Genomic DNA, 15,615 nt, shown 5'->3' on the forward strand with positions numbered 1-15,615 from the left:
ACTAGCAAAGATCAAGCATTTGTCATAGGTGAAGGGGTCAAGAGTGGCCTCCCTTGGGTGATTTATTTTTATTTTTTAATTTATTTTGGCAGGGGAGGGGAGAAATGATGCCTTTCAGTATGCAGTTGTACTTGGAGCTGAGTGACAATTTGTTTTATAGATTACTTTCAGTCCCTTAAATGACTTACCAGTAAAGTTCAGCAGGGCGTGGGCACTCTAGCCTAGGAGACAAGGCTTCTGGGCTTTGCTCTGGGTGGCAGGGAGACCTGGCTTCTGCTGTTTGTCTCCTCGCTTGGAAGGCTTTCCAACTGTTTGCAAAGAGCAAGGCTCCTGAAACAGCTACCCTAAGCAAGGTCCCAAGCATGCTTGTTTGTTTTCTTTACTCTGGGGGACACCTGGGTCACTGGGTCCCAGAGACTCTAAACTGAGTTTATTTGCTTTCTGGGACCTCCATCAACAACTGAAGTTGATGCCCTTTATTCTTGGGCTCCCAGCTGCAGCTGATGGGTCCAGCAATTTACAGCTGTTTCTGTTAAGTACCTGAACTGACCCATAGGTTTTGTTTTTTTTTCCTACTTCAGTATCATTCTCTCCCTCTTGCTTAAAGTTCTAACACATTCTCCAAGGAGATTACCAGGTCATCATTAATGACTGCGCTGTTTGAGCTGGCAACATCTGACTGTCTTGGTAAATTTATATTAGCTATCTTATCCCTCTATTAGTGTGTTTCTTGGTATGTCTTTAATTTAGTCTTCACTGAAAATCTTGAACTTTGAAGGGAAACTAAAAACTTCCTTTTATTTCTTGATGACAAGTAAATTGTGGATTTCAGTGTGCTCAAGTCATCTGAAATGGTAAGGTGTGTGATTGGAATTCACAGTCACTTTTTATAACAGTAATGCTTTATGTAAATTATTCCAGTCCATCTTGATAACCCTCCATCTTAGTTAAAGCACAAAAGTTTCTGACTAAAGTTAGAAAAGGATTAGGCTTAGGACCAAACTTTTATGGCTTCATTTACTCTAGAATTTGGCCAGTAGAGGCAGATCTTCTAGTAGATTTTCTAGATTTGTTAATGTTTGTACTTTATATGCCCTTTTAGCTGTATAAAGTGTCATTTATGATTTGCATGACCTCATAGCCATAATTTTGTAATTCTTAGCTTCACAAGTATCAATTACAAGAAGTCAAGGACAAGAAAATGAAGTGTGTAACCATTTCCCATTAACCCAAGATTCTGACTGAAGCCAATTTATCCAGCTCAGAAGGCTTTTGCGTTTTTTATTTTGTATTTTGGAAAGGAATATCCTCATTTTAGTTTCCATTGTTAAAACTCTGTACATCTGTCTAGTCTATCTGAGAAATTCTTAGTTTTATCAAAATTTTAAAATCAACTCTGAATTCATTTCTTCATATTTTAGCTAAACCTGTTTTGTAGTTATTCTAACAGCACACGTACACACAGCACAAACACTTTGATTACTTTAGATTGCTCAATGTTTTTCTCAATAACAATCTCATCTTAAAAACAAGACTGGGAAGGAGGGGAAGGTAGACCTAAAATCATTTTATAGAGAGTAAAATAATACTAAATGTTGTTAATTTTCAAATGGCAGCTTTTTCCAGAGCACATGCATTCTCAAACACAGACAGTGATGCTCTCAGTGGGGTGTGATTGAATCCCAAATTACCCTATGAGCTCACTGAAGAAGACACTATTCTTGTTGTTTTGACTGTTAGTTTAAAATAGGATATAAAATTGAGGAGGACAGAGGTGAGGAATATGCCTTTATAAGATCTGGTAAGAAATCACAACAAAATACAAGTTGTGACCTTTGAGTAGCATTGTGGAAACCATTGTCTGATGATGGAATGACCTTCACAATTGGATGCCATCTGTTTGTTTCTGCCAGACCTGTTAGTTGCTGCCCAATGTTGGGGTCAAGAAAGAAACAAAAAGGACAGAGTCCAGTAAAAAGGGCACGAGATGGTATGTCGGATTCTGTCCATCCTGATAGAAAACGCTGTGCCCAACGGCTCCAGAGAACTGGAGTAGTTGAGAAATGATACGGAATGCACAGTGTTAAGCTTGTAAGTGGTGGGAAGCTGACTACCATCATAGGAAGCTGCTGTGCTGTTGTCTCTTGGTCTTTTAGAATTTTCCATCAAAAAATACGTTCTGACTTTCAAATGGCGTCTCCAGAGCCCTTTCATCAGCAGAATAGCTAAATGTGACCCAATTGAGGAAAAAACGAGGTTCCATAGCTAAGAGAATATAGTGATTTGCATTACTTGATTGAATGTTAGTACTTCCTTATATCATATTTATCATTATTCTTATTTAAACTGATTTACTTTTGATACCCATTCCTGTCTCTGAACACAGAGATAATCGTCATTTATCAATAGCATTCGCATATTCTTATTTTAGTACCTACACACTTGGTGATTTTATGATAATGACTAGTGACAATATGTATGGCTCAGGGTGTAGATCAAGAAATGTAATGGTAGCAATTAACTATTTTTTTTTAAAATTAAACTAGATTGAACTTCCTGCGTAGGGACTTAAGAATCCAAATGCACTCTTCATTTTCTTGAACTTTTGTTGTTTTCTGAAAGCATAAGTTTTTCTGGTAACCAATTCTAGATTTAGTTCTGTTTGGTTAAAATGCCAGGAAATGAATTGTCTATTACATTATCATTTTCTGTTGATTAACAGGCCTACGGTTTTAGTAATTGTGCCACCTTAGATTTTAAAATGGCTACACCTGTTTCTTAAATAATGTGACCTTCTCTTAGCCTCATCAATGATAGCACATTGACTTTGGTACAAAGATCAGAGATTAAAGGCAAGTCAGGAAAACAATACAAACAAATTATTTTTTAAATACCTGAAAGTTAAGAATTAGGTTAGTGTCCATAATCTTAGGTTCCTCTGTCCTTCAATTTTCTGTTCAACTCTAACAGTATCAGAGACTAAAAATCTTAGAAACCTTATAAACATGGTTGCATGTTTTAAATACAAGGTGGCATTGACTTGCCCCAGTGCGTAATAATATTTAATTGCGTTTCCTTTAAAGGAGGATGTTTAAGCCTGGTGTCTGGATGTGATACAGTGGAGGATGCTGCTAGGTTGTGAGTTACAGCAGTGACCCTTGAGAACCCTTAAATGACAATGTTTTTTGTCTACAGAATTTTCCCTTTCAGCAAATGAAAGTAAAACCACATTGTTTCAGAGCAAGAGGGTCAAACAATGGACAGAGTCCACAGATCCCCTCATCTCTTCTGGCCAGCAAGAAGTCTAAGAAGGCTATCGTGCAGGACTCTGAGCACATGTGGTCTGAGAGCCCGTTATTCAAGAGTCTGGAAGGATATGTGTATTTCTGTCTGTCCTTGAGAGCTGAGTCATAATGCAAATCACCTTCCTTAGTCTAACTCTTGAATTTTCTTTGTTGAAATGGTGATTAGTATAACAATGCAGTTCCTGAGCACCTGAATAAAATCTTCCCTTTTACTAAAGTAGGAAAGTCTTTTAGATGTAGGGTATGTCTAACTCACCTGTGTCATGCCATGACGTTTAGGTGTACCATTGATCTTTCACAAAGGCTCAAGGTAGTTTTGAAGTGGAACTGAGTTAATGTCTGAATTGCCTGGACTCTCAGTTACCTCTTTTTAAGTCTTTGTTTGCTTCATCTGGTCTTCTTACAGACATGAAAGGTAGCACAAATAATTCTTTGCTTTGCAGCTAAGGCCTGTTGTAACTGTGATTTATTTATTTGATTATTATTTCTTGCTAGCTTAATTCTGCTGTATCTTGTGCTAGATAACTGAGCATCCAGCACAATACCAAAGAAACACACACAGTTCCTGCCATCCTGGAACCTATAGTCTTTCAGACAATGTAGACAAATCAGTAATCAGTTCCAAGTATTTTACTTGACTTTCTGATGCCTTCTGGATAGTGCCAAAATTCAGAAGTGCCTCAGAGGTCAGCTCATGGTTACCAAGGCTGCTTAGCATGTGTAACTTCAGATTCTTTACCTCTTCTTCAGCGGAACAGCTCCACACACGTCTGCACTTCTGTTTTACACAGTGTGTTTGAGTTCATCACAGATATATTTTCTCAGTGCTTGGGATAGAACTTGGGGCCTTGACTATGCTAAGCAAGCGCTCTACCACTGGTCTCCATCCCTAACCCCAATGACAAGACATTTATTTGAAAAGAAATGTATTTGATTTTTGAAGGGTGAAAGCATCGTGTAGTGTCACAGGTGCTTTCCCAGAGGAAAAGCACTGAGTTACAGGAATTCACGAGGAGTACCTCACATTGACTTGATAGACCCAGAAAGGCTTCCTGGAGGAAGTAGTGTCTAAACTGAGGAATGAAGGATGGCTAGGAGTTAAGAAGTTGGGGGCAATGAGAAAAGAGAGTGGAGTTCGCAGTGGAGAGAAGAGTGCTTGTCAAGATTTGGAAGTAGAAATGCAGTTAAGCGAGCATCCCCTAATGAATGGCCCTGGAGGTAAGGTGAGGAAGTTTGGCTATGGTGCTGAGGGTGGTGGGAAAGCCACTGAATGATTAAATTGGGAGAGAGACATGGTCTTTCTGTGTTTGAGTGCTGAATGCTAGTTCTCCTGGGGAGTAAGCCAGGCCTGTGCTATGCTTACAGTGGGTTTCCCTACATGTCCACTGTGTGTGGAGAATGGACACAGACTAAGATTTTCTGTTTTCAGAATGATACTGGAGAGTGTGAGTGACTTTCCTAGTGCAAAATCTCCAAATATTAGAGCCCCATGCCTCCCGAGATTCCTGAGGTCCCCTTGGAATCCCCTTACCTGCCTCTCTGCAGCTCAGGGTGGCAGATCTCATTCTGTTAGCTCTAGTTGAGGTCTCAATATAGTAATGTAAGCAGTGAAAAGAACCTGTCTAGTATTTGATAGGTTCTTTCCAATGTCTACATTTCAGAATTAATGCAAGTTAAAAGGGAGCAATTTTACATTAACTTTTGTGTCAAGCATAGTTTTGGCAAAAAGCTGTTAGAGCATATATAAAATGGCGAAAAGGAAAGAAGACATGACAACTGCTGCAGCAAAAATGTTCTGTCTCCCCATGCAGTATTTCAGGACCAAATGTAAGTCACAAATAAAGGAGCAAGCCCACAGAACACTAAAACACACAGGTGTACACACAAGAAATATTTCCTGTTGAGGCCGATTTTGTTTCCAGAGCAAGAAGGAAGCATGCTTTGTTTCTTGTGAGCTTTGGTGATCATATCATGATGTGTCTTTTCCCTGTCTTCAGCCTGGTGTGTTGACGTCTGTATATGAACTTTAATACCGATAGATTAATACTGTATACTTTCTTGTGATTTGTGGGGTGTGCGGTTAGTGGGTTTTGTATAATTGGAAGATGGGTGGTCTTTGAAGGCACCAAAACACAGGCATGTGAGCCGTCTTTCATCATGAGCAGGGATCTTCTCTTTGATTGTAGGTTTTTTACTTGAGTATTGTTTTGTAGACTGTGCTTATGAAGATGGATAGGTTTGTGTGTAGTACTTTGCCTATAAAAAGAAATCAGCCATGATTTGAAAATGTGTGTATTGGAATTCTTTAACAATATTTATCTTATTTTTAATTAACAAAAATTGTACATATTTATCACGTATAACCTGTTTTGAGATAGGTATAAGTTGTGGAATGGTTAAATCAGTATGCATTTCCTCACACACTTTTTTTTGGTGGTGAGGACTTTGTTATTAGATGTTATGCATACTAGCATTCTTGATTTTTTAAAAACTGAAACTCAGCATGACTTTTCTGGAGTGTAGATGCCTGGGGACAATTGCTGGGTGTAAGTGTGAGCACGTGTTGAATGTTCTGTGATAGTTCTGAATGAGACTTTCAGACCCAACATGGGAAGATGGCAACATATTCTACATCTCATGGAAACATTTGACAAGCAGCACATCAACAACATACTTGTATGGTGTTTAGCTGAAACAACCTCAGCTAGGAAAACACAGCCTAATCAACCATAAATGGGCTACAGATTCACTCAAAAGCTCAAGTCAGTGTCACAGTGTGTATAAATGAGTTCATGAAGTTCCTGTGGTAGATACTAAAAGAGCATTTGTCTTTTCTTTCTGTATAATTCCACCATACTTGTCCAGGTGGTTTTCATACCCACAACAGAACAGGAGCAAGATACTAGACTGCAGAAGAGGACGGTATCTAGTTACTCATGCTGTCAGCATGCTGTGATTTTCCTGCTTCCTCTTGAAAAGTTTTCCTAAGTCGTAAGCAAGTAGATGGCTTGGGTTTCCTATTCAATAAGGAGAAAATAATTCTAAGCTATCTCCATATGTCACTAGGAAGTGACTAGTACTACAACCCAGTAAAGTGGTTGATTTTTAAAATGATGTCCTTGAACCATAAAGGAAGGTCACATTATATGTTTGATGGATTTACCAGATTCATAAGCTGGAAGTGGTTTTACCTAAGAATATATGGAGTTAAGCCAGAAAATTGACAATGTTGACTATGAAAACCCCATGGAAAAGAACAATTGTAATCTGGATGGTAATAAACTATTATTGTCACTTTTCTAGTGTAACTAATAGATTTGTATTAGGAGGGGAGAGGGAGAAGAATAGGGATTTTGTTGGCACTCTGGATTAGACCCGAAAGTTCATAGTCCTTAATAACTTGAATGAGAGCACAGAAAACACATCTACGAAACCTGCATATTGTAGTTGGAAAAAATAGTTAATAGGTTAGATTAGGGGTTTTGTTTGTTGTTTTTTTTTTTATAGTGGGCCAGACAGTAAATATTGTAGGCTTTCCAGGCCAAATGATCTCTGTTCCAACTACTCATTTCTGCTATTATAGCAAAAAGCAGCCATATAAATTGTGTAAATGAATGAGGCTAGTCATAAAATGTTAAAAATTTTGTAAGACTTTAATAAAATATTTGTAAATTTTATTTACACAGACAGATTTTGGGACTGCAGAGCACAGTTCACAGACAACCCACATAATCTTGGGTTGCAATTATGGGCTGATTCTATCAAGGTGAAATTCAACAGGGATAAATGGAAAGTCTACCTGGCTAGAAAATAAAAGTAGATGCCCAATTATAGCATCAACTGGCTTGGCTTAGCATCAGTTCATACTATGGTAGATGGTAGATAGATAGACAGACAGACAGGCATGCATCCATACATCCATCCATCCATATGTGGAACTATAATTGATTCTTGCCGGTGTAGATGAACAAAGCTTATGCTTCAACAAATGATGTTGTTTAATATAACAAGGTAAGCCTGGTGTTAGTTTTGTTTTGTCACAATTATGGAAGCAGCAGTATTCTTACATGTCATACTTCATTCTGGTCCATCAGTGTCTGGGTGTGTTATGCTCTTGGTCCCTTTCCTTTCTGTGATTCCATCTTTTCTTTCGTTTTTTATTTTTTGTGGCACTGGGGTTTGAATTCAGGGCTTTGAACTTGCTAGGCAGGTGCTCTATCACTTTATCCATGCTTTCTGCCTGCTTGGTCTGGTTATTTTTGAGATAGGGTCTCACTTTTTGCCTGGGCTAGCCTATGCCATGATCCTTCTATTTAAGTAGCTAGGATTACAGGCATTAGCTAACATATGTGGCTATGAGTCTATCTTTTTGACTCCATCAGATCAGAGCCTGAATCTCTAAGTTTCACTACTTTTCTGTCTTTAAACTCTATTCATTCTAGCATGTCAGCCGACACATTCAAGTTTCTTTGCACCTTTTGTTTTACTATTTCTCTTTATTTATCATCCAGTAAACTTCCTCAGTCTCCCCAATGTCTCTGCTCCCTCTCCTCTTCCATACCCAATGTGATTTGAAATTATTACCAGTGCTCTATTGAACTGTTTGAGCAAGATCACTATGATTTGTAGTCCCCTTTGCTATTGACCTGTCTCTTGAATGTTTTCTTCCCTTGGTTGGACACTGCTCCTCCTTTGTCTTAACTCTTCTAAATGACAGGTTTGAAGTGATGACAGAAATAAAGCCAAAACTAACACAGTACCCATTTTAGGTTCTTTGGAGAAGAAGGGTTAGAAAAGGCATTAAAGTATATGTTAGGTTTTATGCTTTCCCTGTAACAGTTATGAACAGTGAAAAAAGTAGAGGAAAAATTTTAGAGTGTTAACATGAAACAAAAGAGATTCAAAGATAAAAGTAATGTTATATTATAACTAATCTAGTTCTAAAACTGCAATATTTTGTGGATAAAACATAATGTTGCTTTAAAAATAGACATTGAACATGCAGATATTTTTCTTGTATTATTGGGTACTATTTATTTTTGTTTCCTTGGCTGGATCTCTGGCTGGGTCTTCCTATCTGCCTTAAAATACTGCTATGTTTTCTTAGGCTCTAACTTCAGCCTTCTCTTCCCAGTGTTCTCACTCATCCTCTCTGGAGCATCTCACTTTACCCAAAGTACTAATTGTTACTTAGGTGCAAATGACTTATAAGTCTGCATTTTCTGCTTCTACCTCTTTACTGATACTTAAATAAATCCTCCAGTGCAGTAAATGATAATGAGAAGTATTTAGTTTTTTGAATGTTAGGTTATTATCCACTTGGGAATTCCTTAGCAGTGTTGATCTTTTTCTTGTTTTTCTTGTGCTATATACATCACAGTTATTTCTCAGTGCCCTGATCAGTGAATATGCTGGTCACCATCATGTTTTAGATAGAGAAAGTGACCTAGTTTTCATGGCCTCTGTTGACTTCCAAACCTCCCCAGGTAGAATTGCCTATTAATTTCCCCCCATTTCTGTTACAAAGCCTACCATGGTACAAATCTGTCTACATAGCTGACATCTGCTGATGTGTGTGTGCTAAGTGACTTTCTGCAGCCGGGTGTCCTACTTGTCTATTTTGCTGGCTGCCATATAAGAGAAACTCAATAAGGTTTGATGAGTCAGTAAATCAACCAATCGCTCTTCTCTCTTTATGACAGACCCTTGGGCCACATCAACACTCTTGTTTTCAGATTGTAACAGAAAGGGTGCTTAAACTCCAAATGTAGGTTGCTTGTTGGATTTCTGCCTTAATTGTCTGGGTGGTGGTTGTATCATTGAACAAGATAGGAAATAGGATAGCAGATAAGAGAAAGTCATGGAGATAGGAAATTAATCTTAGGGAATTGTGCAACATCCATGTGGAAAAAAACCCTAGAGTCAGAAAGGCAGAGAGAAACATGTATTGGAGTGGAATTATTTCAGAAGGGATGTGAAGTAACCAACTGTCCATTGTCATGTTTTTAAAGTAGTTGGTATTCATGATTGTGGGTTATAATAATAATATCTCATATTTCTCTTGTACTTTTAATATAGCAAAGTGTTTTCACATCCACTCTAAACAGCTACTTGGGGTGAAGGATTGGTGATCTGTTTCTAAGGCCTTTGTTGTTGAGAATTCTAAGATGATGTTTTTAAAATGCTACCTTAGGCATAAGTGTGTCTGGCAGTAACATGTAGAGAACTTTCAACTGTCTCAATAAAACAAAAACAACACCTCAAATATCCAACACATAACACCAAGTAATTAGATTCTTTTAGGGATACTTTCTCCATTTTAACATTTGAGTACTTCTCATGAAATTTCTGCTACTTAATAAAAAGGTCCAAAAGAGTAAAAATTAATTAGAGATCAGGGAGCAGGTCTTAAGAGCAAGTCTAGATGATGGATGAACTTTAGAAAACTAAGGAAAGATTAATGCATCTTCATCCTATTTATAGATTTATCTATGGAGAAGCCTGGTTATATGATATGTTATCTTACAAAGAATTAAATGAGAGAGTTGTGATTGACATGAAGTAAAAAAGTATATATTTACTCTAATGGCAAAATGTTCAGTAGCAAAGTGACTAAACAGAAAAAAGACTTTCAAGCATTTGTCAATTTAATAAAAGAACTAAACTTCAGCAGACTGGGAGCTACTTGGAATTTAGCTTAAGTATGGAGAGATTATTGAAATAGCTCAAAAAAACCTGCTGTGGACTTATATTGTTTTGATTCTTTCATTTACTACTTTTCACTAAGCCCAGCTGCAATAAACATAAATGCTATCCATTCATTGAACAAATGTTTGCTGAGTATTGACTACAGGTAAAGGTCTTCATGAAAAACTTCAGAGCAGCAACTGTTAATCCTAAGGCACAGACTTTGCTCAGTTATATACTTTGGCTAAAGAGAGGAAATGTGCTTGTGAATAAAGTGAGTGAATACAATACTAGCCAGTGCTGTAGGAGTGAGTGATCTCATTTTTTTGGTTTATTTATTTATTTATTTATTTTTTAAGAATATCGATTTCACTGGGTGCTAGTGGTTCATGCCTGTAATCGTAGTTACGTGGGAGACTGAGATTGGGATGATCATGGTTGGAGGTCAGCCTGGGAAAATAGTTTGCAAGACCTCATCCTGAAAACAATCAGGGCAAAATGGACTGGAGGTGTGGTCCAGTGGTTGGTCAAGCATCAGTTTCACAAACATGAAGTCCTGAGTTCAAACCCCACAAGAAGGAAAAAGAGGAGAAGGAGGAGAAAAAGCAGAAGATCATCAATTTCAAGATTACATGTTGTGGGTCAAGTATAACCATAAATTATCTGTCCTAATACTTCGTTCAGAAAAAGAAAACTGTGTTTGTTGAGCTATGGTTGAGCAGTGTTATTTGAAGATGAAAGACAAATCTATTATTGTTGTTATTGTTATAACTAAAGCAAACAGCAGGTGGCTTTAATTGTGCTTTCTTTATTTTCTCTCCTGTGTATTCACAACTTAGGCCAAACATCACTGACCCATAAAAGCCAGTATGTGGACTCTTCTCAACCCAATCAGACTTAACCTTTGAATGTGTGATGTGAAGTGTGATTGCTTCACCACTGGATGGCAGTAGATAAAGACAGCTTTAGGTATCACATATTTTTTTTCCTCCCTCTTTGGTTTGGGAATGTAAACTAAACCAAGAAACCATCATATTTTCTACAGACAGTTTTAGGAAATCAAGGATAATGAGAACCTATCACTAACACACTATTCTATCGTGTAAGGTAGCAATAAAGGTTAGCTATAATTAAAATAGGTTAGCACACCTTAGGTAACTGTTTACTGCTTCATACTTGCTACACGTCCAGTTTGTATGCATGTACAAAGTTCATGAAAATTCAGCTGAGAAACACTGACTAGTTGAAAATAATTTTCAAAGCAGTAAATGCATGTGTATGGCCATTAGTTTACAAATTTCCTTTAGACACATGACCAGCTAGTTGATCACTTCCATTACTTGTCAGGTGAACAACTTTATCAAAAATGAGTTATTCTGGGAGACAAAAGCATCATCATAATATCAGATGTGAGAAATCATCCATAAAAACTTTTGTGACTTTTAAGATCCTGTGGAAACATGGGATAGGTTGATGGGCATGTGGAAGAATGGAAGAAGCTCATACCAAGATGCTGAACAGTAATCAATTCTGGATATACAGCAGCCTTACAGTTGATACACATAAAAACCTTTTGGTGTGTTCATCTAACTTTAATACACATTTTCAAGTGCTAATACAACTGGGCATTTTTAGGAACTGTTTTAGGGAAGATGGGCAAATCATGTATTGAGGTCTGTAATAGGTGGAGCAATGACCCCACAGATCTGTGCCCAAATCAATCCTGGAACAGTTAAATGTTACCTTATAGGACAAAAACTTTGTAGATGTGATTTAATTAAGTGTCCTGAGACAAGGAGAAAATCCTGGATTAACTGGGTGGGTCCTACATTGAATCACACATGTCATTGTAGAAGAGATGCAGAGGAAGATTTGACCAAGGCAGAAGATGAGATTGCAGTGAGACTACAGAGGCAGAGATTCCAATAATGCAGCCACAGCCCAAGGAATGCCAGCAGCATGAGAGAGGTCCTGAATCTTTCCTGGAGGCTCCAGAGGGAATATGGCCCTGTCATTAGTTTGATTTTAGCTTCTTGAGGTCAGTCTCAGACTTCATAGCCTCCAGAACTATGAAAGATTAAATACATGCTGTCTTAAGCCTGTAAGTTTATGTCAATTTGTTCAGCAGCCACAGGAAAGTAATATTGGTTCTTTGGCGTGAAAGATGAATAATCGAACTGCCTAATTTGTTGAGCCAAACTTCTCAACCACTACAAAATTTTACAGCCCAGTAAATATATATTTAATATTGTATGTTTAGTTTAATGGTGCATTTAGATGTCTGATCTTGAGAGTTTTATATGACAAGCCTCATTTCTACCCTAACTTCTAATCAGAAAGTTTTGAAAATTCTGGCTTCCAGTCTAACCTACTTTTCATATTATGATAAGGACCATAGTCTTACCTTATTATATTATAGTTGATTCTTAAATTTTTCCTTAATCCAACGTGCAATTTATTCTTGTCACACACATGTGTGTGAAATCAAATGTGAGTGTGTGGTTGTATGTCTGAAGATGTGTATGTATGTGTCCATATGTTTAGTCATTTGTTTATTCAGTAAAGTTCTGTGTGAGTACACTGTGTCCGTTTCTATGCTAGGGTCTGGGGCTGAAGTTGTAGAAATAAAGCAATTATTTTAATAGTTAATCACGTGCTAATCATGTAATAATTGCTACCATTCACAGAATACTTATCAGTGCAGAGTAGGTTGATAGAATGTGACACATGTAAGAATACTCATAATTGTACTTACGATGGAAGGGAGCAAGGAAGAGGTAGATCAAGATGAGATTTTAATATATTAATATTATTGGCATTTGGTGCATAGGGTAGAATCTGAGAATTCAGTTGAATTTCTGAGCTCAAGGCTATTTAACTGGAAATGAACCCATCTCTTGCTACTCTAGGGCATCATAGTCCAAGAAAAAGATAATAATACAAGCTAACTACTTAAAGGTTTCTATTAACCACATAATAAAAACAAAAAGATATGCATGAAATTAATTTTAATATATTTTATTTATCTCAATATGCATCCAAACATGTAATAACTGTTTTAAAATCATTGAGATTTCTTTTTAATTCTTTTTATATACTAAGTTTTCAAAATCTGGCATGAATTTTATACTTTACAACACATCTGATTTCAGACTAACCGCATTTCGAATGTTCAGTGCGTATGTGATCAGTCATTACCAACTTGGACGCACAGCTCTAGGACACTCAGGTCATTTGCGTACATCAACACAACTTAACATTGGTCTGCTTCCAGCAAAAAAATTAATTTATAAAAGCTATTTGTCTATTGCCTTATTTCAATATGTTGAAATCATCTGAGTCACTTTTTAGAGAAATTCATGATTCAGCATGTTTTTTGTGGGCTATATTTTGTTTTACCATTATATCAACATTAGTAGAGTTGATATTTATAGTTAATTTCATGCATTCTTTTTATTTTAAGAAAGTTTACAGTCATCTAATAAACTTATAGTCAAATAGACTACTCAGTTTTTATGCAGGTACAAAATTTCTGGTATTTGAGAAATTTCTTATGAAAATAACAACTGGTGTTTCATTTCTTTGCCATGAATGGGAAACTGTTTTAAACCAGCTTTGGCATTCCTTTTTATTCTCAACTTAATTTGATTCAGGCAACAATAATGTTCTTTTTTATCTTCCAACTATTTAAAAAAATTATTCTTTCTAGGTACCCAGTAAAAGATGTGTGCAAAACAGAATCATGCCATTTGTTGGAGGAAGTTAACCTATTACATATGTGATACAGATTTTTACAGAGAAACACGTTTCTCCCATTTATAGGCCTTGGTCAGCATGCATTCAGAACATGTCATTTTTAGGAAAATTAAATGTTATAAAAACTGATAGGCATTTCAGATCTTGTGTAAAATATGTGGCCCAGAATTTAAAGGTGATAATAAAGATTATCATAGAAGTAGAAATCATTCTTACTTTTGCTGAGAATCATACCTCTACTGGTTGGGTTTTTTGTTGACATGACCTTTCATTTGCTTACAATCTGGGCAAGCAAAAATAGTCTATGAAGTAAAATGACTTAAGGGTGCCTTATTTTTCCTTAACTGACTTTTGAGACATCTCACTGGATTCTGTTTCCATGAGAAGCTCATATATAATGATGCCCTATAAAAGTTTCATTGCTTTAACGTTTATTTCTTCTATTTGCAGAGAACTTAAACTAAGCTGCCCGTTTTGATGTCTCATTGCATGAAGGAGCACAACACAATGTACCTAGTTTTCAAAACAACAGTGTGAGACTGGAAGGTCTTGTTGCAAGGAAAAAATTCTTTCAGGAGCTCAGAATCTCTTCAAGAATTCTATATGTGTCAGGACACAGCATGACTCCCCTGTTGTTGCAAACATTTTATTCAGAAGGTTCTTTCTATTTGTGAGCAAGGAAGTGATTTTTTTAAAGTCACTTTTTAGCATGCCTTGGTACCTGGTGTGCACTGTTCTCATTTATTTCTACCTGAAATTATATCATTTATTAGTATTTGTTTTTGTTCTATGTTCCCCCTAAAATATAAGTTCCGGAAGAAGAAGACTGTGTCTGTTTTATTCCCTGGCTCCTGCAGGAGTGGCTGAGATAAAGAAGGTACTCAGTGAATATATGCTGAATGTTTGAGTGAACATCCCAGAGTGCAGTGAAGGTGAAGTTCAAACTCATAGCAAGAAGAAGTCTATGTAAGCAACAACTAGCTTTGCTGCTAATGAGGCTTAAGCTTCAGGTTTCTGCCCTTGTTTGGCCCCTTACAAGGCCCTACTACCTTACTTTAGGTTCATTTTTCTTAAAGAGGCACTCCACACTGCATAAGTATCAGCCTCCACAGAACTATCATTGCTTGGTTTTAATGTACCTACCTCGTCACCTGAGGTTTGCTCTGAAACACTGTGAAAACAAGTAAAAATGTGCTTTATCAGATGAACAAATTGATGCAGCAGAGACTCCAGAGCTGATTAACCATGGATGTCTCATGTAACCCATCCTCGATGACTGATGCCCACAGTGACTGAGATGGTCTTGTGTTAATTCCCTGGTACACATTTCTGCTCCCAGCAACCCAAAGTTTGATTGAATTTTTTGCAAACATGTCTTCTAACCGTACAGTTACTTAATTAAATATTGTGTGATAAAACAAAATATGAAGGTACATAGAGAGTTTTATCTCTATAAATATTTTAACTGAATGCTTTATCCAAACTTTAATGTTACTGAATTAGCATATTAGTCTGCTCAGGTTACCATAACAAAGTATTGGATACTTGGTGGCTTCAACAACAGACGTTTAGTTTTCACAGTTACAGAAGCTAGAAAGCCCAAGATCAAGGTGCCAGTAAATTCAGTTTCTGGTGAGGCACTGTTCCTTGCTACAGATGGTTGCCTTCCTGCTGTGACCTCATGTGGTCTTTCCTCTTGGCATATGCAGAGAGGGGGAGAGCTCTTGTTTTTATAAGGACATTCATCCTATTGGATGAGAGTTTTACCTTTATAAACCTCATTTAACTTAATTACCTCTCCAAAGTTCTTGTTTCAAATTATAGTCACATCTGAGTTCAGGGATTCAACATGTGACTCATGGGCTGA

General features: G+C 37.0%; 1 protein-coding gene across 2 annotated transcripts in view; it reads left to right on the plus strand.

Moving 5' to 3' along the window:
* Positions 1-15,615, plus strand: part of Pdgfd (platelet derived growth factor D) — a 230,893-nt gene that overhangs the window by 843 nt on the left and 214,435 nt on the right. The window lies entirely within an intron of this gene.

The sequence above is a fragment of the Castor canadensis genome, chromosome 2 (assembly GCF_047511655.1).
Source record: "Castor canadensis chromosome 2, mCasCan1.hap1v2, whole genome shotgun sequence".
Taxonomy (NCBI): Eukaryota; Metazoa; Chordata; class Mammalia; order Rodentia; family Castoridae; genus Castor; species Castor canadensis.